Source organism: Sus scrofa, chromosome 1 (assembly GCF_054392235.1).
Source record: "Sus scrofa isolate SSC_HxYL_T2T_F1_AM1 chromosome 1, Sscrofa_HxYL_maternal_Yorkshire_Landrace_v2.0, whole genome shotgun sequence".
NCBI lineage: Eukaryota > Metazoa > Chordata > Mammalia > Artiodactyla > Suidae > Sus > Sus scrofa.
In genome coordinates, this window is record NC_139383.1 from 12,953,052 (window position 1) to 12,977,897 (window position 24,846).

Here is a 24,846-nt window from a genome sequence, read left to right on the forward strand (position 1 = left end):
TTCAGCAATAAAAAGGAACAAACTATTGATACATGAAGCAAGACAGATAAATCTCTAGGGAATTATACTGAGTGAAAAAGTCAATTATAAAATGTTACATGGTGTATTCTTGCATTTATATAGCATTTTCGAAATGACAAAATTTTAGAAAAGGACTGATTACTGGTTTCCAGGGATTAAGAGGAAGAGAGGAGGGCAAATGGGAGGTAGATGTGGTTACAAAATAACATGAAGGACCTTATGTTGGTGTAAGTGTGCAGTATCTTCAGTATGGTGGTGAATACATGAGTTGTGCATGTGATAAAACAGTGTAACACTTAATACAGGCATGTGCACGTGTACACACATGCAGACAAATGAGTACAAGTGAAATGAGAAATCTGAATAAGATCGGTGAGTTGTATTAATGCCAGAAAATGAATGTGCTGTTATACTACAGCTTTTCAAAATGTTACTATTGGGGAATCCAAACAAAGAGTATGAGAGATCTCTTTGTGTTATTTCTTACAATTGTACATGTAACCAGTTAACCTCTCTGTGCCAGACACACACACACCCCACACGAAATTATTTCTTCAGTATTAAGGAAATGGATAATCACACCTCACACTAATGATCAAAAAACATGTATCTGACATAGATTTTATTACAAAAATATGAATTCCTACAAATCAATAACTTTAAAAAAAACCATGAAAATGCTTCCCCACAAAGTACTCAACACCATTAGCAATTAGGTAAAAGCAAACAAGCAAATAAAATATGCAAGGAGATATCTTTCACAGTCATGAGAGTACATTAAGTGACAGAGATTGAAAAGACCAAATATTAGTGAAAATATGGAACTGGAACCATCATGCATTTTCTGGTGGATGAAGGAAAGAAAGTTGGAGAATGCTATGAAGTTAAGCATAAATCTATTTATGACCCAATCACTTTACTTTTATCTATTTAGCTAAGAAAAAAATAGCAATATTAGTCTACAAAAAATCCACTGCATGAGTGTTTATAGTAACTTCATAAAAGTCAAAATCTGGCAATAATTCAAATATCTGTCAAATTAAGAATGTATGAAACACATTGTGGTATATTCACAGTGAAAGACTATTCAACAATAAAAGGATAAGAACTACAGAAACAAGCAACAACATGAATAAATCTCAAAAAAACATTATGTTGGACAAAAATATCACATGCAAAAGGAGAACTTTTATATGGCGTTTAAGAACAGGCAAAGCTAATTTTTGGTGATAGAAACCCAAAGTGTGGCTGTATATGATGATGAAGATGGACCTGAAGAGGACATGGAAAACTTTCTGGGTTGATGGAAATGTTCTTTATTTTGACAAGGTAACAGTTACATGGTTGTATACATTTATAGAAATTCACCCCTTTGATCATAAATTTGACTCATAAATTTGACCTCATCATTTGTTTACTTATAAAATGAGCTTGAATATTGAAAATAAAGCATCTAGTAAATAAAATCCTAGATCTCTTACAAAAGGCTATTGTTAAATATGGCCATTTGTTTACAAAGGTAGAGGAAAGCATGAGTCTGATAAAAAAAAATGGAAAATAAAAACAATCCAAATGAAATCCAGATATGAAAAACAATATATGAAATTAAAAATACTCTTGATGAGATTGACAATATATATGTAGATACTACAGAGAAATCGGTCTTACATGATAGTCAAAATAATCTTCCAAGGGCATGTAACCAAAACAATCAAAATGATGCACGGTCCTGGAGTCACGCTGCTTGGTTAGGAGGTCACCATATGAATGATGGGAAGTCCTATTGGAAAGAGAGGGAGGTAGAGAATTAGCAGAATTTGAGAGCAGTGATTAATGGGATGATTGGGAAGCCACGGTAGGGGTCCTAGGAAGTAGCTATTAATTGACTATTAGGAACATTAGACATATTTATACAGCTGGTATGGCCACATGTAATTTTACTAAATGAATATTAACCACAAAGAAAACCCATCTCCTCCACCCTAATTAATTATAGAAAAGGAAACTATGTAGCACTTGCATTGATACATTTTACTTGTGCAGATAAATGTAAAAAATCAGAAGGTCAGATTTTATTTGTATCATCATCACATGAAGTAAGAATTAGAGAATTCTAGAAAATTTTATCTAGCACCACCTATTTATTTATTTATTTATTTTTATCTCATGGACCTTTTAAAATTAAAATATAGTTGATATACTGTGTTGTTTCAAATTCTGCTATATAGCAAAGTGACCCAGTTATACATTTATAGGCACATTCCTTTCATTATATTATATTACCATTCATTATTCAATATAATTCATTATTCAATATAATTATTCATTATGTTATCTTTCATCACAGTCTATCCCAAGAGAATGGATATAGTTCCCTGTGCTATACAGTAGGACCTCATTGCTTTTCCATTCCAAATATAATAGTTTGCATCTACTAATCCTAAATTCCCAGTCCATCCCACTCCCTCCCCCTCCCCCTTGGCAACCACAAGTCTGTTCTTGTCTCTGAGTCTGTTTCTGTTTTGTAGATAGGTTCGTTTGTGCCATATTTTAGATTCCACATATAAGCGACCTCATACGGTTTTTGTTTTTCTCTTTCTGACTTATTTCACTCAGTATGAGAATCTCTAGTTGCATCCATGTTGCTACGAATGGCATTATTTCATTTCTTTTTATGGCTGAGTAATATTCCATTGTATATATGTACCATATTCTAATCCATTCATCTTTCAATGGACATTTAGGTTTCTATGTCCTGGCTGTTGTGAATAGTGCTGTCATGAACATCGGGTGTGCATGTATCTTTTTGAATTGCAGTTCTGTCTGGATATATGCCCAAGAGTGAGATTGCTGGGTCATTTGGTAGCTTTACATTTAGTTTTCCGAGGACCTTCCACACTGGTTTCCATAGTGGTTGTGCCAATTTACATTCCCACCCATAGTGTAGGAGGGTTCCCTTTTCTCCACACCCTCTCTAGCACTTGTTATTTGTAGACTTCTTAATGATGGCCATTCTGACCAGTAGCACCAACTTTTTATATTCAAAGAGGAAATGTTGACCTAAATGTTTAGCTTGGCAATAGAAAAAGTTAGTAGGCTCCACATCTGCAGACATATTGATTAGCCCTGTTTCTCTGATGGCAAATTATAATTAATATTATTCCTATTATCAGTGACTGATGCCTTGTGAAACAAGATTAGGTGTGGAGAACACCATTCCACTCTTAGGGCATTTTATTTGCCACCCTCCTTAAAAAAATCCTTGCTTTAGATTACTAAATATCCTTTTACAGAAATAAAATGGAAGGCTCAACAGCATCCTTCAGGCTTTAGAATCGAAAAAATTCTTTGACTACTCGTGCCAAATCTTCAACCACAGAGGCCAGCGAAGGCTAGAGGGAAAATATTCACAAGTAATGTAAAAACTTAAAATTCTCATCCTTCCTTCCCTATCTTTTGCCAAAAACACACATAATTTTTCTTTTTTTGTTGACAGAACTTTGTGGGTAGCACTTGGCAAAGCATATTTTTTTCTATCCAATTGTAATCATTAGAAGATCAAAATGAAAAAACACTATACTTACACAGTATTTGTTTTCATTTGAGGTGAGGATCAATATCCCAGAAATATGAAATTTAAACAACATATTCAGATTTTAAATTGTAAACATTATATTCTATTATAGGCTAAATAAAGCCAAATTGTGAGAATTTTGTTCTTTGTTTGCCTCTTTTACTTTTTGGCAAATGATGTAAATAAAAGGACATTCAGTGATCTTACAATTTAAATGCAGTTTAATGAATGTTACTTTATGACTCGTTTTAGCAAGTGTCATTTATTGTTGCAGGCTGACGCATCAGATAAATTAACTGCTCTGTAACCATAGCACTGGAATAAAGTCCTGGAAATATTTGCAAGGATCAAAAGATACTTTCTTTATACACAAGGAAAAAACATAAAAGCAATTACGTGTGGTTATTATTGTGGTTTTCCCTATCATCAAATCATTTGGTTCTCATTTTTTTATTTAAAAATACTGATTATTCAAAAAAAAATGTACTCTGTGTTTTCCAAGCATTTAATGACAAAAGTGGAAGAGTGGTCATGAGTGTGGTTTGGAAGAACTGTAGTCTATTTTTGAAATTTGCCAGGATTTAAAATACATTTTAGTATATAGAGACATGCCTATTTTCTTTTCTAGTCTAAAACAAGACCAGGCTGAATCAAGGGCAGGATCAATCATTATTTCTACTCCACATACTAAAGAATTTGAAGGAATAGATTGACGTCTCAGTTTTTATTACTTTCATATAATTTGATATCTCAATATTCCCATTCATTAGGGATCTGCATACCAAATTATTTGCACTTCAGGAATTAGTAAATGAGCAGAGTCAAGGTGTGTCTGTGAAGTTAAGCTATGAAGAAGGTAAGAATGGGATGATGTTTGCCGTAAATCATTTTTAGAATATCTGAGCATGTCTTTGGACAGAGGGAAAAGAGCCATTAATGGGAGGAGATAACACAGCTAATATATAACTGAGTGATCAAAATGGTAATGATGTGAAAAGGAAAATGTACTGCAGCAGACATTGCTGCTGCCACATTCAGATCCCGGAGCACCAGCTCTGCGCGCTCTCCCTCAGGGTCTGCGTCCTTTCCTGCTAATGGCTTCCATCTGTGATCTTCCAAGGATGATCTTGGGTGACTGGAGCTGGAAGTGGCCTGCTGGAGGGGAAAAAACCCACAAAACTCATATTCCATTGTTCCAGAAAGGACCCATTTCAAGGTATAATGTGTTCTTTAGAGCTTCCCCAGAAGACCATTGGCGGCTGCACATGTTCCTGACACCATCCTTTGTTTAGCCTCTCTCCCTTTTTGGTCCTGCTTGGATCTCCTGAGAGCACTTTAAGAAATCCCAGGCACAAATGACTCATCTTAGAGTCTGATTCTGAAAAACCCAAACTGAGACACGTCCACTTTATCTTTTGATGCCAAATTGAAACAAAAGAAAAATGGTAAAAAAAAATTCAGAGTGCTTTGCAGTTGAAGGAACAGGAAATGCATGTTCACTGAGTGATATTAATTTTATTAAGTAGATATCAAAGAAATCATGAAAATGTAGTGAAAGATGGTTCAAAGACAGTACCATTTTAGAATTCTTTCTTTTAATGGTTGAAGGCTTTCAGAACTACTGTCAGAATCCAGCAGGAGTTTTAGATAATTGGACTTTTAAAAATGGCAGGAGCTTTGTGGCAAGACGATGGTGTGCTAGAAAAAGGATGAGTAATTTAGAGCATGGAAGGAACAGAGGGCAGGCATTAGTAGTGTAGTGTGATGTAGGATTCAGGGACTGGAATGGACCAGAAGGCAGTGAAGTAAATGGAACCAAACTGACAATAGACCATGCAGTGATGGTGCATGAAACCAGAAAGAGAATGTGGAAGTGCCTAATGAATGCTCATCCTAATTTCTTTTTTAAACTAGTCTTGATTTTCCCCTATTCCTGCTCATGTGCAGCTACTTATTCCTATAAGTAGTACTTGTAGTGATTTTTGGTGGACGTGGCTCATTTTTTTTAGCCCCACAGCATGAGAATTAAGATTAATTACACGGGATACAGTATGCCTTATGCATGAACAGCCAATAACAAATCAAAATGTATTTTTCTTTTATTTAAACTTTAACAACACCCATAACTTGGTAGATTTGCTTACTTTCCCTTATGATCTGCATTCCTAGAAAGGTGTCCTACACTTTACGATAGCCGTGTATCCACGTCTTGCTGAGGGAGGCGGTCCAGATGGTGTAGGTATGGCGTGTGTACTAAAAACATTCCATAAGTTGCTTATGACAAAAGTATTCCTTAGTACCCCCCCAAAAAAAACCCACAAAGTATCTCTATTTTTAAAACTGCATTCCTGCAGTATTTTAAACACATATCAGCCTTCTCAGAAAATGTGCCCACAAAAGGACACAAAATGGGATCACAGTGAAATGGAAAAAAAAAAAAAAAAAAAGTAGAATCAGGAAGAATGAGTTTCAACCATCATATTTTCTTTTTCTCTCTCCTCCCCCTGCGCCAAACATCCGTCCATGAACACACTGCACTTTACTTTATGAGTAATAGCCCCTGATCTTTTAGTTCTTAGCCATTTCTCCGACAGTACAGTCACTGATTTTTGGACAGATCATACCAAATGCTTTTTCTTCTTTTTTTTTTTTTTTTCCATAAGGCTATCAAGCTTTGATTTGTAGAATTCGAGTTAATTCATTTGCAACACAGATTATATGGGAAACAAATGATCAAAAGTTATCAGATTTTATTCAACTCTTTTCATAATCAGAATCTGGTTATCCTGAACATTCAATGCAAAATACAACTGAGAATGGCAGGTTTTCCATCTTTTATCCCAGAAAACACATTTATTTGAGTTATATGGCACCAAGAAAGAGTTTGTAAGTGATCAGAAGTGTCAATATATCCTGTATCTGTATCACTAGCTCTTTAATTAGATAACATAATAAAGTGGAAAGAAAACTGAGAAGGAAGAGATCAGGAGAAGAGACTAAATTCTGCCATTCATTAGCCCTAGACAAATTACTTAAACCCTTAAGCATCTATTTTTTCTATAAAATGTATTTTTTCCTATCCAGAAAAAAAGATTTACTTATTTTATTTACCTTGCAGGTTTTTCATAAAAATAAACTGAGATACATAGAAGACTATAAACTCTCCCAATTATTCACAAATAAACTATTATTACTGTGTTCCAGAAAGGACAAAGCCTTTCAGATGTTTTAAGGTGAGAGAAATTTTAATAATAACTCCAGCTATCATTATCTTGCATCTATAACCATATGTCTTCTTTATCTTGACTTGTTGAGATTAATAACCACACCAACTTCACATCTTTTGTAATAGGAAAAACTATTGTGCTCAGAGAAATTTGGTGGCCTACCCAAAGTCACTAGACTCCAAATTTATTTACTACGTGAATTCCATTTAAGAATAAGTAGCCATAGTTGGGTAGGGAGAAAGTCATGACTAGTTAAAACAAACAAACAAACAAACAAAACCTTGAGGATAAGCATTTATTGGGAACTTCTACTATCTCTTTCTGCATTTTCATGCATCATCTGGCAGAACTCTGAGGCAGACTGAACACTCTGTCCAAAAACTCAAAGGCATTTTAATTTTTGTTGTTTCCCAAGAAAGGGAGTTGGAAATTCAGAGTAGCTGCTGGAACAAAAAAGTACTGTGAATTCTTATTAACTGAGTAATACTGGAAATCATTCTTATTCTATACATAGAACCAGTGAACTAGTTTTAAAATGTTAGCTTCTGAAAATTAGATCTGTCTTGTGCCTAGAAATAAGTATCATTTCAATTCCATTACATAGCTTACCTATATGAATATATCACCAGGATTACACCTACGGCATAAAGCCCACTGCAGTCCTTTCTGTCTGAAGAGTAATTTCCTCCAATTTTCCCTTACATTTTTGTATTCTCTGGGGTCTTTGTACCTCAAAAGTATAAAAAAGTAATCATTCTGCAGTCCAACTAAATCGGCTGGGAACATTTAATATAATTCATAATTTTAGACTTCTTAGACATTGCTTTTTTATTTCACCATTTTCAGTCTCATAATGTGCTAAAAATGTAAGTATCATTATGGAAAATGTTATGTCCTTAATAATACTGTGATGATTGATTGGCAAGAACATTTAAAGAAATTTCATTTCTTTCTAGTGCTGATGATAACTTGGAAATTATAGTTCCAAAGAAACTTCCATCGTCTGTATCTCAACTACACACTGTAGTTGGCGGAAAGCCACTAATGGGAAGATAAATCTTGAGGAGATCAATTTACAAGACATTCTCATCATCTACATACTTCATGGTGGTTGACAGTCTAAAATCTCCTTCTTCAAAGGTTTTTGGTAATAAATTGGAGAGATAACACCTTTTGATATTGAATGTGAAAGGTAAGAAATAACCATTAGAAAAATTAGTCTTGTCACATTCATTATGAACCCTGTTTTGCATAACTTAATCAGATCCATTTAACTTGTGATATATTAAATGTGGTACATTTTTATTTGAAAGTGATTATAAATGAGTGCTAGCAAACTGTTTCCAAATTATGGTCATAACATTATAATCATGCATTTTCCCCAAACACGTTGAAAAGGTTTTGGGGTCTCTTACAAATGAAACATAAAACAGACCGTATATGTAGGACTAGAAATAGTCCTAAGAGAAAATAATCATGAAAAAAGAATCAGTGAGATTAGGAATTTCCAGGCAGTTATGATGAAATAATTAGCACAGTTAGAAACTTCTCTTGAGTCTGAATTTCTTGGAAAATAAATCAAAACAGATAATGTGCTGTGTTGCATAGGTCTCAACAGGAATGGAATAAATTCATAGACAATAACCAACAGAGACAAATTTTTTCTTGTAACTAAGCTGAAGAAGAAGTTTTTATGGGTTTGCATATGAGAAAAATTAGGTTACCTTGGGCAGTAAGTTGTTAAAATACTATTTTAAAAAATAGTTAAAGGAGGAATTACATGTCCTGTTTTCAGACTATTTTACAAAGCTGTAGCTATCAAAACAATATAGTATTCACATAAAAAAAGACATAGAGGTCAATGGAACAAAATAAAGATCCCAGAAATAAATGAGCACATAACATATACAGTTATTTAATTTATGACAAAGGTGCCAAGAATATACAATGGGGGAAGAATAGTCTCTTTAATGGGTGGTGCAGGGAAAATGAGACAGCCACATGTAAAAGAAAGAAACTGGAACACTATTTTACATAATACATAAAAATCAGATTAGAGACTTGAATGTAAGACCTCAAACTATAAAACTCCTAGAAGAAAATAATGGTAATAAGCTCTTTGACATCCATATTGGCTATGATTTGTTGGATTTGACACCAAAAACAAAGGCAACAAGATTTCCCTGGTGGCCTAATGGTTAAGGATCTGGTGTTGTCACTGCTGTGGTTTGGATCACTTCTGTGATGTGGCTTTGATCCCTGGCCTTGAAACTTGCACATGCCTCAGGCATTGCCACCCCCCCCCAACAAATAAACAAACAAACAAAAGTCAACAAAAGCAAAGGTAAGTGGAGCTGCATCAGACTAAAAAGCTTCTGCCTCGTATAGGGAATCATCAACAAGATGAAATGGTCATCTACCAAAGGGAAGAAAATATTTGCAAATCAAATGTATGATAGACATTAAAAGCCAAAATATGTTAAGAACTTATACAACTCAGTCATGAAAAAGCAAACAACATGATTTTAAAATGGGCAGAGTGTCTGAATAGACCTTTGCCCAAAGACATACAGCTGAGTAACAGACACATGGAAAGGTACTTAACATCACAGATCCAAAGGAAAATGAAAATTAAAATCACAATGAAACATCACCTCACACGTTTTAGAATAACTTTTATCCAAAAGACAGGATATAACAGGTTTCGGCAAATTTATGCAGACAAGGGAAACATTGTGGATGGTTGGTGAGAACATAAATTTGTGCAGCCACTATGGAAAATAGTATGGCGATTCCTTAAAAAAATTAAACATAGAAATGCCTTAGGAGCCATCGATTTCAATTCTGGGTATTTACCTAAAGGAAACAAAAACACTATCTCAGAAAGATACGTACTCCATATTTACTGCAGCATTATTTATAATGGCCTAGACCAGCAATGGCCTAAGTGTCCATTAATGGATGAGTGGATAAAGAGATTGTGCTGTATAAATACATGACAGATTCTTATTCAACCATAAATCTTGCCATTTGTGACAACATGGATGGACCTTGAAAATGTTATGCTAAATGAACTGTTAGACAGGAAAAAAAAATATACATATATGATCTCACTTATATGTGGAATCTAAAGAAAAAAGTGCAGAAAACCCATCAGTGGTTGTGAGGCAGGGCGTAGGGAGTATGAGAAATGGGTAAAGGGGGTCAAAAAATACAAACTTCCAGTTATAACATAAATAAGCCCTGGAGACGTGCTGTATAGTGTAGTGCCTATGGTTAATAATTCAGTATTGTATATTTGCAAGTTGATAAAAGAGTAGATCATAAAAAAAATTTGAAACTATTATTTTTGATGGTTATTAATCATACTTGAGTATTAATTCACAATATACCCATCAAATCATTACCTTGTACAGCTGGAATTAATATAATGTTATGCACCATTTATATCTCAATAAAACTAATGACACCACAGTGAAAATATCATGCATTTAAGTATATTTCAATTAAAACTAACACATATTTTGCAGAAAAGAAACAAAAATGAAGAAACATTGTGAAGTCAGGCAAGATATTTCAACAAATATGAGACAGAGTCAAAAACCATAATTTGTATTTCATTCATTGCTTATTCATTCATTTATTAAGGGTCTATTATTTTTCTAGGCTTGTGCTAGATGTTCAAAGTATAGGCAGTCATGCTCTCTGTCTCTACGGGACCTACATTTGAAGGGAAATACAGAAGCTAAACAAATAAACCTAAATATGACAAAAAATATATAATGACAAAAAAATGTAAAGTGGCAATAAACATAGAAATTGTTCGCTCTTATGAATGATGAAATAAACGAGAATTTAAAATAGGACTAAGTTTTTTCCTCCCTAAAAATTTTAAATTTTGAATAAATGTGATAATTCAATGTTAGATATTGGCAAGGCACAGAAAGACAGGCTCTCTTATACACTGCTATTGGAAGTGTTGTTTAGTAACATACTTCTAGAACGCTGTTTGGTACTATGTTCAAATACCATATAAAAATGCCGTTTCTTCAAATTCTGAGAATCTAACATAAAGATATAATCATACGCAGGCCATCTTTTCTGTAAAATAATAAATCATTGCTTGTGAAAGCTTTATATGAAATTATGCAAAAAAAGTAAAGACATTCCCTAGTGCTCAGCGGGTTAAGAATCCACCATTGCCACTGCTCTGACTCAGGTCACTGCTGTGGCACAAGAATTTTCACATGCTGCAGGTGCAGCCAAAAAAAGAAAGAAAGAAAGAAATTGTAGAAAATTGGAACTAAGTAATATGCCAAAGTACAGCTGACTTATGGACAATTTACAGATTCATTTCTTTTTTTTTCTTTTTTTTTTTTTTGTCTTTGTTGTTGTTGCTATTTCTTGGGCCGCTCCCGCGGCATGTGGAGGTTCCCAGGCTAGGGGTTGAATCGGAGCTGTAGCCACCGGCCTACGCCAGAGCCACAGCAACGCGGGATCCGAGCCGCGTCTGCAACCTACACCACAGCTCACGGCAACGCCAGATCGTTAACCCACTGAGCAAGGGCAGGGACTGAACCCGCAACCTCATGGTTCCTAGTCGGATTTGTTAACCACCGCGCCACGACGGGAACTCCCCAGATTCATTTCTAAGTAAAAATAATTCCGAACTCTTGTAAGATAATATATACAGTTTTATCATTTCAAACTTATTACTGTTGTTTGCATACTTAAAAGCCTTGAGGGAAATACATGAAATGTTAATATCCAATGTATCTATGAGGAAATATTTTAGCTGATGTGAAGTTTTTCTCTATCATTAAATATTTTATTCTTTATTCTTTTATGTATTTTTTTTCAATTTTCATTCAGTGAGCATGCTTGATTTCTATAAATACAAAATTATATTTTATTACTATTTTTATCTTAGAAATAATGTCAGTATATTCTTTCATATATTCAATTTAATCAACAACTTTTCAGTACTTTCCTATTATATGAAAAATATCCTTTTAATTTCTGAAGATACATCAGTGACTATTAGATAACAGTTTGTGTTAGAAAAAATGGAGAAATGTAAGATGGTAGGTAGCAATGAGCAGTATTATTTCAGATTTGTGATTATTATTTGAGATTATTTTGATTGATACTTCCTCTTTGAGGTCATGCCATTTGAACAAATAACTGAGTGTAGTGGAAAGAGCAAACCATGAAAATATTGGAGGGAACAGCAATTGCAGAGGGCCTGGAATAGCAACATGCCTGGTGTACCACTCATACATAAGGACACTGATCTGGCTGGAGAAGCAGAAGATGGACTTAGCGTTTGCATGATACTGTTAATCTCATTAAGTTATTCTTGACTGTTTTCTTGATGACATTCTATTAACTACCTTCTAAATTGCATATCAAAATTAATAGTGAATCACTTGTTCTTAGAACACATTCAAAAGTGTTTCAGAAAAAGATACACATCTAAATTTTTTTTTTAAAGAATATAATAGGAGGTCCCTTTGTGGCTCAGTGGTTAACGAATCTGACTAGGAACCATGAGGTTGTGGGTTTGATCCCTGGCCTCGCTCAGTGGGTTAAGGATCTGGCATTACATGAGCTGTGGAGCTGTGGTGTAGGTCACAGACGTGTCAGATCCCGTGTTGTTGTGGCTCTGGTGTAGGCCAGTGGCTACAGCTCCAATTAGACCCCTAGCCTGGGAACCTCCATATGCTGTGGGTGCAGCCCTAGAAAAGACGGGGTGGTGGGGAAGAAAAGTAGATATCTCAAGTTAAGTAATTTAGTGCTTTTTATATATGGGAAGACACAAGGGAAAAGGCTCACTGAAATCATTCCTTTGATAGCCACCTCAGCTATCTGGGGCCAGTATCCTGTGTTTTCACATCCTGAGTTCCCTTGGGAGTGACTGCAGTCTACTAGATGGCAGGTATTCTTAATTTCCTTCCCAAGTTCCCTCAGGGCTCACTTACATTAAAGGGGGCTGCATTTTGTTAATTTTGATTTTTTCTCTCTTCTTCTTGGTGAATGTAGCCAGAGGTTTGTCAATTTTGTTTACCTTTTCAAAGAATCATCTCCTGGTTTTATTGATTTTTTGTATTTTTTTTGAAATCTCCATTTTATTGATTTCCTCTTTGATCTTTATGATTTCCTTCCTTCTGCTGACTTTAGATTTTGTTTGTTGTTCTTTTTCTAATTCATTTAGGTGGTGTGTTAAGTTGTCAATGTGAGATTTTTCTTTTTTTGAGGAAGGTCTGTATTGCTATGAATTTCCCTCTGAGCACTGCTTTTGCAGCATCCCATAGATTCTGAGTGATTGTGTCTTCATTACCATTTGTCTCGAGGTATTTTTTTAATTTCCTTCTTGATTTCCTTATTGACCCATTGGTTTTTTAGTAGCATGTTGTTTAGTTTCTATGTAGTCAGTTTTTTCTCATTTATTTTCCTGTGTTGATTTCTAGTTTCATGCCATCTTGGTATATATACACAATGGAATACTACTCAGCCATGAAAAAGAACAAAATAATGCCATTTGCAGCAACATGGATGGAACTAGAGACTCTCATACTGAGTGAAGTAAGTCAGAAAGAGAAAGACAAGTACCATATGCTATCACTTATATCTGGACGCTAATGTACTGCACAAATGAACCTTTCCACAGAAAAGAAAATCATGGACTTGGAGAATAGACTTGTGGTTGCCAAGGGGGAAGGGGAGTGAGTGGGGTGGATTGGGAGCTTGGGGTTAATAGATGCAAACTATTGCTTTTGGAATGAATTAGCAATGAGATCCTGCTGTTAAGCACTGAGAACTATGTCTAGTCACTTATGATGGAGCATGATAATGGGAGAAAAAAGAATGTATACATGTATGTGTAACTGGGTCACCATGCTGCACAGCAGAAAAAAAATTGTTTTGTGGAAATAACAATGAAAAAATTAAATTAAAAAAAAAAGGTGGCTGCAGTGGTTGGTGACTGTGACATCCTTTGATTACTGATACCGTAGGCAATATTTTATTCCTCAGTAGCAATAGAGTATAATGAAATTGTAAGAAAAATTCATGAGTCCATACTGTTTTAAATAAAGGATTGAATCAATAAATGAGAAAGAAGAAACAAATCTACCTGCAGAAGTATTCCAAGTAATTTATTAGATACCTCCTCTTCAAGGAGGTAGAAATATAACTCACTTTGCCTTAAGTGTAGGTTGCTCATAGTGACTTCCTGTCAGAGCACAACATGGAAAGGGGAAAAGAGTAACTTTACAGCAGATAAACCTGACAAACACTACCTTAGCCAGATGGTCAAGGGTAACATCAACAGTAACATCATCCTGATAATATACATTCTTGATGTGACATGATAAAAATGACACTTTATCTATTTGGTCTTCCTTCAAAAAACTTAAAACCCCACTTCATTCATGAGAAAAAATATCAAACAAATCCCAATTGAGGAATATTCTATTTCCTGAAAACTGTTTCCCTGAAAACTGTCAATGAGAATTGTTTGATAAACTGTCATAACCAAGAAGAGCCTGAGGCGAAGTGACAGATAAATATAACATTGTATCCCTGGATGGGATCCTTGAACATAACTAGGGCATTAAGTAAAAACTCAGAAAACCTCAATTTATTATAGGCTTGAGTTAATAATAATACTATTGAGTTAATAATAATACTATTGGTCACTATTGTTAATAGTGACAAAAGTACCATACTAATCCAAGATGCTAATAAAAGGGGAAACTGCAGGGAGGTATATGGTAACTCATCTTTCTTTAAATTTAAAATTGCTCTAAAATAAAAAGGTTATTTACCAAAAAAAAAAAAAAACAAAAAACAAAAAAACCTGCTAAAGACAGTTTCTGCTTAGCATAACACTTAAATGAAGAGAATTTATTGCTTCACAACTTATGGTACTGGGAAAGTTATTTATTTTCTTTTTCCTATTTTTCATTCTCTATTTTTCTATAGCAGTAATATCTAATTCATAGTATTTTTACAAGAATTATTATTTGTTAAAAAGTTAAAGTGCCTAGCACATAGTAAGTGCTATGTAAATATGTATTAATAAAAATAATATGCCAGAAACCCTCTAAGGAAAATCCTGAATGAGAGGAGAGGTCTGATAAGCACCTTTAATGACAAAAGGCAATAGCAGATAATCATAAATGAAAGTAGGGCTGCAATTTACCTGCCAATGAGGGAAGGTCCCATTAACTCTATGGTTCTTATTTTGCATTTAAGAAATATTCAAAAACAAAAGTCAATTGCCACACAAAAACCTGTACACAAACCTTTATCACATCATTATTAATAATAGTTAAAAAATGGAAACAACTAAAATATCCATCCATGGGTGAATGGATAAACAAAATACGGCATATCCATTAAAGGAGTATTACTCACCCCTAAGAAGAAATGAGGTTCTGACATGTGCTACAACTCAGGTGAAGCTTGAAACAGTCACAGAATTCTGCATATTATATGAGTGCATTATATGAAATTACACAATAAGGAAATCAATAGAGGCAGAAAATAGATTAGTGGTTGCTTAGGTGTGGAGGAAGTAAGATAGTGATAGCTAAAATATTCAGGGTTTGTTTTCAGGTGATGAAAATGTCCTAAGATTGATGATAGTTTTGGTTGTACATATTTGTGAATATACTAAAAATGATTGAATTATGTATAACTATAAATACAATAAAATTCATTGAGTTAAAAAATGATTGAATTTATACTTTAAACTGATACATTGTATGGGATGGGAATTCTATTTCAATAAAGCTATTTAAAAATAGACAAAGGCAAAATGAAAACATTATCCAATCACAACAAGGAAATACAAGTGAACTCAAATTACTAGTTTATCTTGGTCAAAAACCTAGATGTGGTCTAGATTCTAGAAATAGAAACAAAAGGCTACATACTGAAAACATCTAGTGTCTTACCCCCGCAAAACAGACAAAAACCGGTTCATCAGTCTAGAGACACACCTTTGCTGTAGAAGGGAGAAGATGAACTATAATCAGTGTGGGCACAGGGTCCGTTTTTAATCCACCGATATCACAGAACTGTGTAAATAACAACTACTGTTCACAATGGAATGGAAGAATGTGGTCTGATAGCAGTTAAATACTAAGTTACCAACACTACTGGTAATTTATTTATTTTTTTTAGCACTTGAGACTTGGAAGTTCCCAGGCCAGGGATTAAACCCAGCACCAAAGCAGTGACAGAGCCACTGCAGTGACAACACTGTACCTTTAACCTGTTGCACCACAGGGGAACTCCTTTAATTTTTTTTTTTTTTTTTAAGGAATGAATGAAGCCAATTCTCTCTTTTTTTCTTGTCTTTTTATCTTTTCTAAGGCTGCACCCACAACATATGGAGGTTCTCAGGCTAGAGGTCTAATCGGAGCTGTAGCCGCCGGCCTGCACCAGAGCCACAGGAACTCGGGATCCGAGCCACGTCTGCAACCTACACCACAGCTCACGGCAAAGCCAGATCCTTAACCCACTGAGCGAGGCCAGGGATCGAACCAGCAACCTCATGGTTCCTAGTCAGATTTGTTAACCACTGCGCCATGATGGGAACTCAGAATGAAGCCAGTTCTCAAAAAGCAAATCAACTATTTAACATTGAACTCAGACGAGAACATATCAAAGTGTTAACATGGGCATGTGATGCTTACTCAGAATATTGTATAATCTATTCCCAGTGTTTGGGGTGTCAGCTCTTCCTCTTCTGTGTCTATACCTGCTCAGCCACTCACCCATCTCCTTAACAGATTTCCCATCTCCTTTTCCAAGCAAGCCCATGCCCTGAACTTCTACTGCACCATGGCCACAGTGTTGTCTCTAGGTGACTGCTTTCATCCACACTTCCCTTAAATCTGCATTTTCTTTGAAGGACAGCATGAGTCCTCTCATCTCATGACCTCAGAACCCAACTAAGTTTACTGAAGATCATAAAAGTAAATAAATATGTAATTAATGTATTTGAAAGTTATTATATCTTTTTTCTGAAAGAAAAAATGTCTTTAGTCATCCTCTTCTATGAGTTGATGATTTTTTTGGTTGGGATGCACACTTTTCAAAGATAAGAAATAATCATGATGGACTGAAACACCAAAGATAATGAGTAAAATGTTTGCTGATAAAAAATTGAAAGAGCTCCCGCTGTGCCACTGTGGGTTAAGGATCAGGCTTGTGTCTGTGGAGGTGCCTCGTTGATCCCTGGCCCAGCGAAGTGGGTTAGGGACCCAGTGCTTCTGTAGCTGTGGCGTAGGTAGCACCTGTGGCTCAGATCCAATCCCTGGCCTGGGAACTTCCTTCAGCCTTGAGTGCAGCCATTAAAAACAAACAAACAAACAAACAAATTAAAAAAAAACTGACAAAATTAAACAGTGGAATAATAAAGAATCAAAAAAATGAAAAATCATCTATTACATTTATTCCATCTTCCCTTCACTGTGACTTTTCTAAAGCACATATTAAATCATAACACACATGCACCCAAAACCTCGAGTCTTCATCACCCATGCAGGCTGCAAAACCCTTCACCTTTTCATCCTCTGTCAATTCCCTTCAACCGAGGACCTTCAGCGGTGAGAAAGTGATGGCATATCCCTAAATTTCTGATATTTCAAAGTCATTGCCTTTCTACAAACTCTTTCTTCTGGGGAAATTTCTTTTCATTTCAAAGTCCAACTCAAAATTAACTTTTTAAGAAAGCTCTCCTAACTACCTCCTCTCCATGAAAAATGGACTTAAGCCCAATTTTTTTGTTTATGCTGGGTTTTTTACCTGCTTCTATTTTCACACATATCACAATGAATTTTAAATGAAGTTAGTCTTCCCGACTCAGTGGAGAGACCACCACAGTCAGGAATTGCATAGCTCTTCTTTGGCACAATATCTTGTAAACAGTAGGTCACTAAAAATGCTTTTTAATGATTGAATGAAGGAATGAATGAACAAGTGAATACGTGGACACTTAATTTTTAAAGTACTTCTTATGCATTAGGTCGTGTATTTCTTATATCTACCTTGATGAGGCATGTATCAAAAGCCTTTAAGGAGGAGGTAAACTAAGAGTCTGAAAAGTGTAACCATGCCAAGCATAGAGGTTTAGGTTTTCTGGCTTCTGCATCACTGCCCCATGCTAACAGAACATCTGAATTGGAAGCAATGATATGGAGTGCAAGTAATAAACTTAAAAAGAAATGAAAGTAACTCCAAGAAAGACATATCATTGCTATCTAAGTTGGAACATTCTTCTGTACACTGGGAAAACTATCTTCATTATGAAGTCTTCCTTGGAAAGTCACATTTCCTCCAATGACTATTAAACGCATTCCTATCAAATGGAACTGCTTATTACAAATGACTTAATATTGCTCTAGAACATTTACCTCCTAGGTCAATTTTTTATTTTAGGAATTGTAGTATTTTATTAAATGAATACAGATTTTTTTTTGTTAATTAGATCAGCAGTTTCTTGTCCATAGGTATCTATACATCCTGCAGAATAGATAACAACCTTATATCTAAAGAACTAATTTGAAGCAGTTGAAGTTTGATTACATATTATTTAAAGTGAAAGGAACCTTAGAAATCATGATTACCAGCCCTTTTATTTTTTAATATTTCTTTTTTTATTATAGTTGACTTACAAGGTTTTGTCAATTTTTGCTACACAACAAAGTGAAACAGTCCCTCTTATTTTTAAATTAAGAAAACCAAAGACTCTGAGCAATGAAATAATTTGTTTAAAGTGATCGACTAGGCTGGAATAGATCTGGAAACTGGCCACCAGCCTCCTGACTTGAACACAGGCTCTTGTTTTTCTGCCTGTCTACACATTATTTTCATTCAAATTGATCAATAAACTCTTTGCATCAATTTTGTTCTCATATATCCACAACTATCTCTACTATGGGAAAATTTCTGATTTTTTTTTTAACAGCTCCCCATTTTAATCATGTTACCATGGTGAAAGGGGCACCATATTATCTTTTCATTAAATAGTATGGAAAATCACCTCACGTGGCTATAGTTAGAGATAGTATTGCTAAAAACAAGTATGTATGTTAAAAATAGCTCACAGAATTCATTTGGAAAACTGTCTTGGTCCTTCAACAGGAGTTTCAGCAAATAGTGTCAGTTGAAATTTAGTTGTCTATCATTGTAATCCCTGTCTTCAGTTACTTTCTCTGCATTGACTTTCTTTTTATTTCTGCTTTTAGCTCTGGATCCTGGTATTTCCTCCATTCATTTATTGGCCTCCAAAGCTAGGTAAAATTTTATTTCTAAGCCTATGTAAGTTATGAACTTAGATCCTGGACAGAAAATGCATAGATTAGAATCCAGTCTCTAACACTAACCAGCTATAAAAAGTTGGGAAAAACCATTTCATTTTTCCTGAGTTTGTTTTGCATCTGATAAAGCAGATGCTATTGGTGCCTATCTCATGAGGTGGTTGTTAGCATTATGTGTATTATTCCACTTAAAAGAAGTCACAGATTGGGGAGTATTTAATAACTTTTTAATAAATGTTAGCAATTAATATCATTATTATACTACTTGAATTGAAATTTCCATATGAATATGGAAAATGAAAAATGTGATCTATCCTTAAAACCACATACATGATAATATCATATAGCAATTTTTTACATCTCTTTGGGAAACATATATTTAAAAATAAATAACATTAAAAAGCAAATCTGAACTAAAGTTATTGCTAAATACCATATTTCAAAACCGATCACAAGAGTCTCATGAAGGTAAATTTATAAAAAGCCTCTCTAAATTAGGTTAAAAAAATAAGAATGCAATGATTGATCATATTCATAAAGAGGAGGAATGTTTTCATTGTAACTTGAAAATCTGACACATCATTATTCCACAGAAATACGGTCAAATTACTTTCCTTAGTTGGGAAATATACAGGCTGGAAGGGTAATAAATGAAAGCATTTTTAATGCAAGTTTTTCAGACGCCTTAACTTGCATGAGTGTAATTCGGAGTAATGACTCAGAAAAACCTGAAGATAGTTTTTACACTTTGTAGCAGGTGAAAAAATGCTGTTCTTTGTAAGGATCTTTAGTGATGTATCCTAACTACAACCTGAATGCATCAGCAAACAAAGTATCCCCTCCTTATAAAAGTACAATCTCCCTTCTTGAATATTTTAACATAAAAAAGGTTTGGCCTCTGCAGGACTGGGGAGAAGCTATGCAATGAGCGCTCCTGCAAATCATTATCTTCTGTAGCTCTTGATGTTTTGGCTTTTGAGGAGGGTGAGGCTTCTGGGGCTTCTGAGCACCTCTTTGCTGCCAATAAAGAGAACAGAAAATAGAATTTTCTAGTGAGGAAGGGATGGAATACTGGCTGAAACTTGAGGCCTCTATCCCTGGAGCATTTCCCTTTAGGTTTTGGCTGTTACCCTAGGTTACTGCAGCTCTCCCTGCCTCTCTCTGGGCAAGCAAATCAATTTTCTTTTGCCTTTAAATTCTCTACAGACTAGGTCAATGAGGAAAAGAAGGAATACGAGTCATTTCAAGCTTGGTGTTAAAGATACGACTTTCCAGCACTCAGCTAGTTCTTCCTATTAATTTCCATTAAATTCCCCCCTCAGAAACACTGGCTTGGAACATGGTCACTAAATCATTAATGCTTAATATTGTGGAACAGTTAAAGGTTAATTTTTTTTTAGCTAAAGGCAATTTTTAAAAAAATTATCTTTGATAGATTTAATTCATTCAATTTCCATTTAAGTGACTTGAAAATTGTGATAGCTGCTTTATGCCTTATAAAGGGAAACTCTGATAAACTTCAATCTAAAATATTATGTACTTGAGTCTTTGGCCATCCAGACAAATGAGAGTGACACTTAAGATGGAGATATCTTTCATTATATTCTATTTAGGTCACACTGTTATGAAACCAGAACAAAGAAAATTTGATTTCTGACATTCAATCTTTTCTGGTACTATTTTCTTTTAGTCATTAGATAACTTGTCAAAGTAGGAAGCAGTAAAGCTATAAGCAAAATAGGCTGCAACAATCAATCAGACATCTGATACTTTCTGGACTGAGAGACAAGTTATTTCCTAGTGTTACAAACACATTGTTGATTCATTGTCAATCTTGGGAGAAACAAGGCACGTATGAGCCTGAGACCAGTCGGACGATTAGGAGAGGGAGTTATCATTGAACTGGCTGAAAAAATACTTTGCTAATCAAAGAAACACTTTGGAGGTGAAGGTGATCTTCAGAGTGTTTGAGGAATTTATACAAAGTGGAGGTGGTTTTAAATTATTTTTTAAATTATTTTTTTTTTTTCGTTTTTGGCCGCCCCACAGTATATGGAATTCCCAGACAAGGGCTACATAATTGCATCTTTGACCTGCGCTGCAGCTATGGTAACACTAAATCCTTCACCCACTGTGCAGGGCTGGGAATGGAACCTGCATCCCAGCCATGGAGCTACCACTGTTCCCGTTGCACCAGAGCAAGAATGGAGATGGTTTTAAATGTCTGAATGTAAGTGCTATATGACCCTTCTGTAAAATTCTCTGTAGAAGAATTTCATTGTGCAGACCTTCTACTTCATTTATTCTCCTGCCTCTCAGCCTGTGTCACTTTACTATGCTCTCCTTTGTATCTCTCTGGATTCCATCAGGCATCACGGGCTTCCAGACCATTGGTAGTGGTTTCCAAAGAGCAGAAGCAAGAATCCAAACCCCTGCTTGATGGTTGTAATTAATCAGCAGCAGATGCCTGAGTGGTACTCTGCACAGTACGGTAATGGAGGCATGAACGTGCAGGCAGAGTCATGAAAAGACTTCTTAGAACTGGAATGCCAGCAACTCTGTCCTATTTCTTTGTCAAATTGCCAGTAATATGACTGAGCCCAAATCTGCTCTAATCCTCTAACATAAGGAACCTTGCACAGTTAAAGGCAAAGGGCGTCATTTCATATCTTAATTAAAGTCTATACAAGTGAGCGAAAAGCACTAGATAACATGTGAATACAGCCCAAATGGAGTGGCATTAAAGAAGGTGGGAACAAATCAATTGATTTTCAATATCTCCCTGTAGCTATCTGAAAAGACAAATGCAAATCTAACCTGATTTATTTCAGAACCCAAAGATAAGAAAGCAACAGTCTATATAAGTTGAGATTTAAATATTAACAAGTGATCCACTATCAAAATATATCTCTGACTACTATCTGCCCTGGTAAAGTGACCTTGGAATTAAAGCACTGCTTATAGAAAGACTAACTTAAAAACACAAAGATGTATGTTAGTTGGAATAGGAAAACTCTGACTTGGCATCTCCCAGTCTGTGTTGCAAGGTATTTGTATGCCATGGTCAGTTTTTAGTCACAGCAGAAATCTTAACACTGAAAAATGATTTCCAGGTTTGTTTTAAAGAAAAAAAAAAAAGAAGAAGTCTGCTTTCTGCCATGATGGAATAACAGGGACTATTATTTGGCATAGGTTTTTGATAATCAATCTTTATTATTTTAAGCAATTTTCTTTGTTTCTAGTTTAAAAAATGATGAATGAATACTAAATTTTACTAATGCTTCCCACTTGTGATTAACTTCTGTATCTAACTGTATCCAATATTATCTCATTAATCTTGGTGATTTTCATATCCACTTAAATAGTATATTAAATGCCATAATACTCTCCATTCCTTGACAATTTGATATAAAAACCTTGTCCTTCATCTCATGTAAACTTTCCACTTCCAGCCTCATACTGAAATCTGTGTTATAACCAATAATTGTCCTCAATCCTCAGTCAAAATATTAAGCACCCCAATCTTTTCTGTTTCTAGTTTTCTTCTTCGAGGACTGACACCAATAATTTTTTAACTTGGCTGAGATCTGTATGGGATGGATTTTTGCCTCTGTCTTCCTGACCCTCACACCCTTAAGGTCTTCACTTTCCATCTTTCTCCTGTTTAGATTCCATGGTCCATAATTACAGTCATGCCTCTGCATGTGTTTTAAAACTCTTTGGCCCTGCCTCTCTCGATTGTACACGCGTAGTATGGGACCACTCCTGGTTAAGCTGCAACTTGCTGTCTCTTGCAGGGAGGAATAGAGCTGGACAAGAAAAAGTATGATGATGAGTTATACTTTATTTTATTATTTTTTTTTTTTTTGTCTTTTTGCCATTTTCTTGGGCCGCTCTCGCGGCATATGGAGGTTCCCAGGCTAGGGGTCGAATCGGAGCTGTAGCCACCGGCCTACGCCAGAGCCACAGCAACGCGGGATCCGAGCCGCGTCTGCAACCTACACCACAGCTCACGGCAACGCCGGATCGTTAACCCACTGAGCAAGGGCAGGGACCGAACCCGCAACCTCATGGTTCCTAGTCGGATTCGTTAACCACTGCGCCGCGACGGGAACTCCAAGTTATACTTTAAATTTATGATTATTAACATCAATTGAGTTCAGAAAGCTTTTCAGACACCAGTCCCCTCTCCCCCTCACAATTCACTCTTCCACTCATCTAGGTGACTAATTCGCATGCAGGCGGAACAACGACTTAACTTCCCTCCCTTATTTCACCCCCTTTGTATACTTTTTACCCCCTTATCCTGCTTCATATTTTCTTCATAGCACTTATCCCCATCTGATGTTCTAGCATATACATTTTTTTCTTTTTTTCTCAGTCTGCAAACTATAGTACAAGCTCGATAGCAGGCAATTTATCTATTTTGTTCACTATTGAAGTGCCTGGCATAAAGTATTGGTACTTGATTACATTTGTTGGATGAATTTAGAGAGTTAATTCTTCTTTTGATGGCTTCAGAAAATGTGCCTGTTCATTTATTAGGACTGATGTCTTTGGGAGGAACAGATTTTTTTTATTACAATTGGTAGGATTTAATAAGATCATGTGTACGTGGAAACAGATTATATGACATATCATTATATACATGTAAATTAGCATCAAAGTTTCTCAATTTTAGACACATTATGAATTGAAAAATGGCATACTCTCTTAGACACTAAAGTGTTAATTCCTAGGCTCTGCTTGTCCTTTTAAGGATGCAAAAGACTTAAGTATCTCAAAGATAATAATTCCTATTCATATTTCTTCTGTCTCCTATAAAAATTTTTGAGAGAATAGATCCCAATTCCATCGCCTCACCTTCCATGACGGGAAGATAGCTAATGACGCTAAAGTTCCTGTTTACAAAACAAATTTTTCTTTGAGGTGGCTCTCACGGTATAACAATATTCTGACCTAATTATTTACCAGTGTCCGAGATTTCGATAGGATTTTAAACGAATTTCTAGCCTTGAAAACCATTTGTTTACTTCTAGAGTTAATTTCTAGCTCAATAGATTAAAACTCTCTCTAGCATAAACAATGCAGTTAAACCACATGATTAGTTATGATCTTGAAGAATGAAAGAATCTTAGAGGTAAGTCATGTTCTGGCACTTTTGTGCTTTAGAGATTAATAACTGTTTGGTCTTGCACACGCCTGATGCGTTAGATTCATCCTAAAACAGTTTAGCCAATGAATGCCTCCTCCAAACCATCTGTGAGATTTAATCACATAAGCTCTTAGATCAATTCTGAGGAAATTACCCTATAATCATAATTACTGTGGTTGGATAAACAACTACTTTCTGGTCTGGAGGACATTTAGAGATAAACAGAAGCTGGGACTAATTTCTTTTATAAGCCCCCAAAACAAGAGGTCCAACTTAATTGACCAGGCATGTCAAGGGGAAAATATAAGATTGACATAATGTTAAGAATTATAAAAACATTTCTCTGGCTAATGATGCAAAGTTTCCTGTTTATAAAACATATTTTTCTTTGAGGAGGAACTCACAGTATCACAATCTTCTGACCTAATTATTTACCAGTGTCTGAGATTCTGAAAGGTTTTTATAAGAATTTCTAGCCTTGAAAACCATTCATTTACTACTAGTGTTAATTTTTAGCACAATAGATTAGAACTT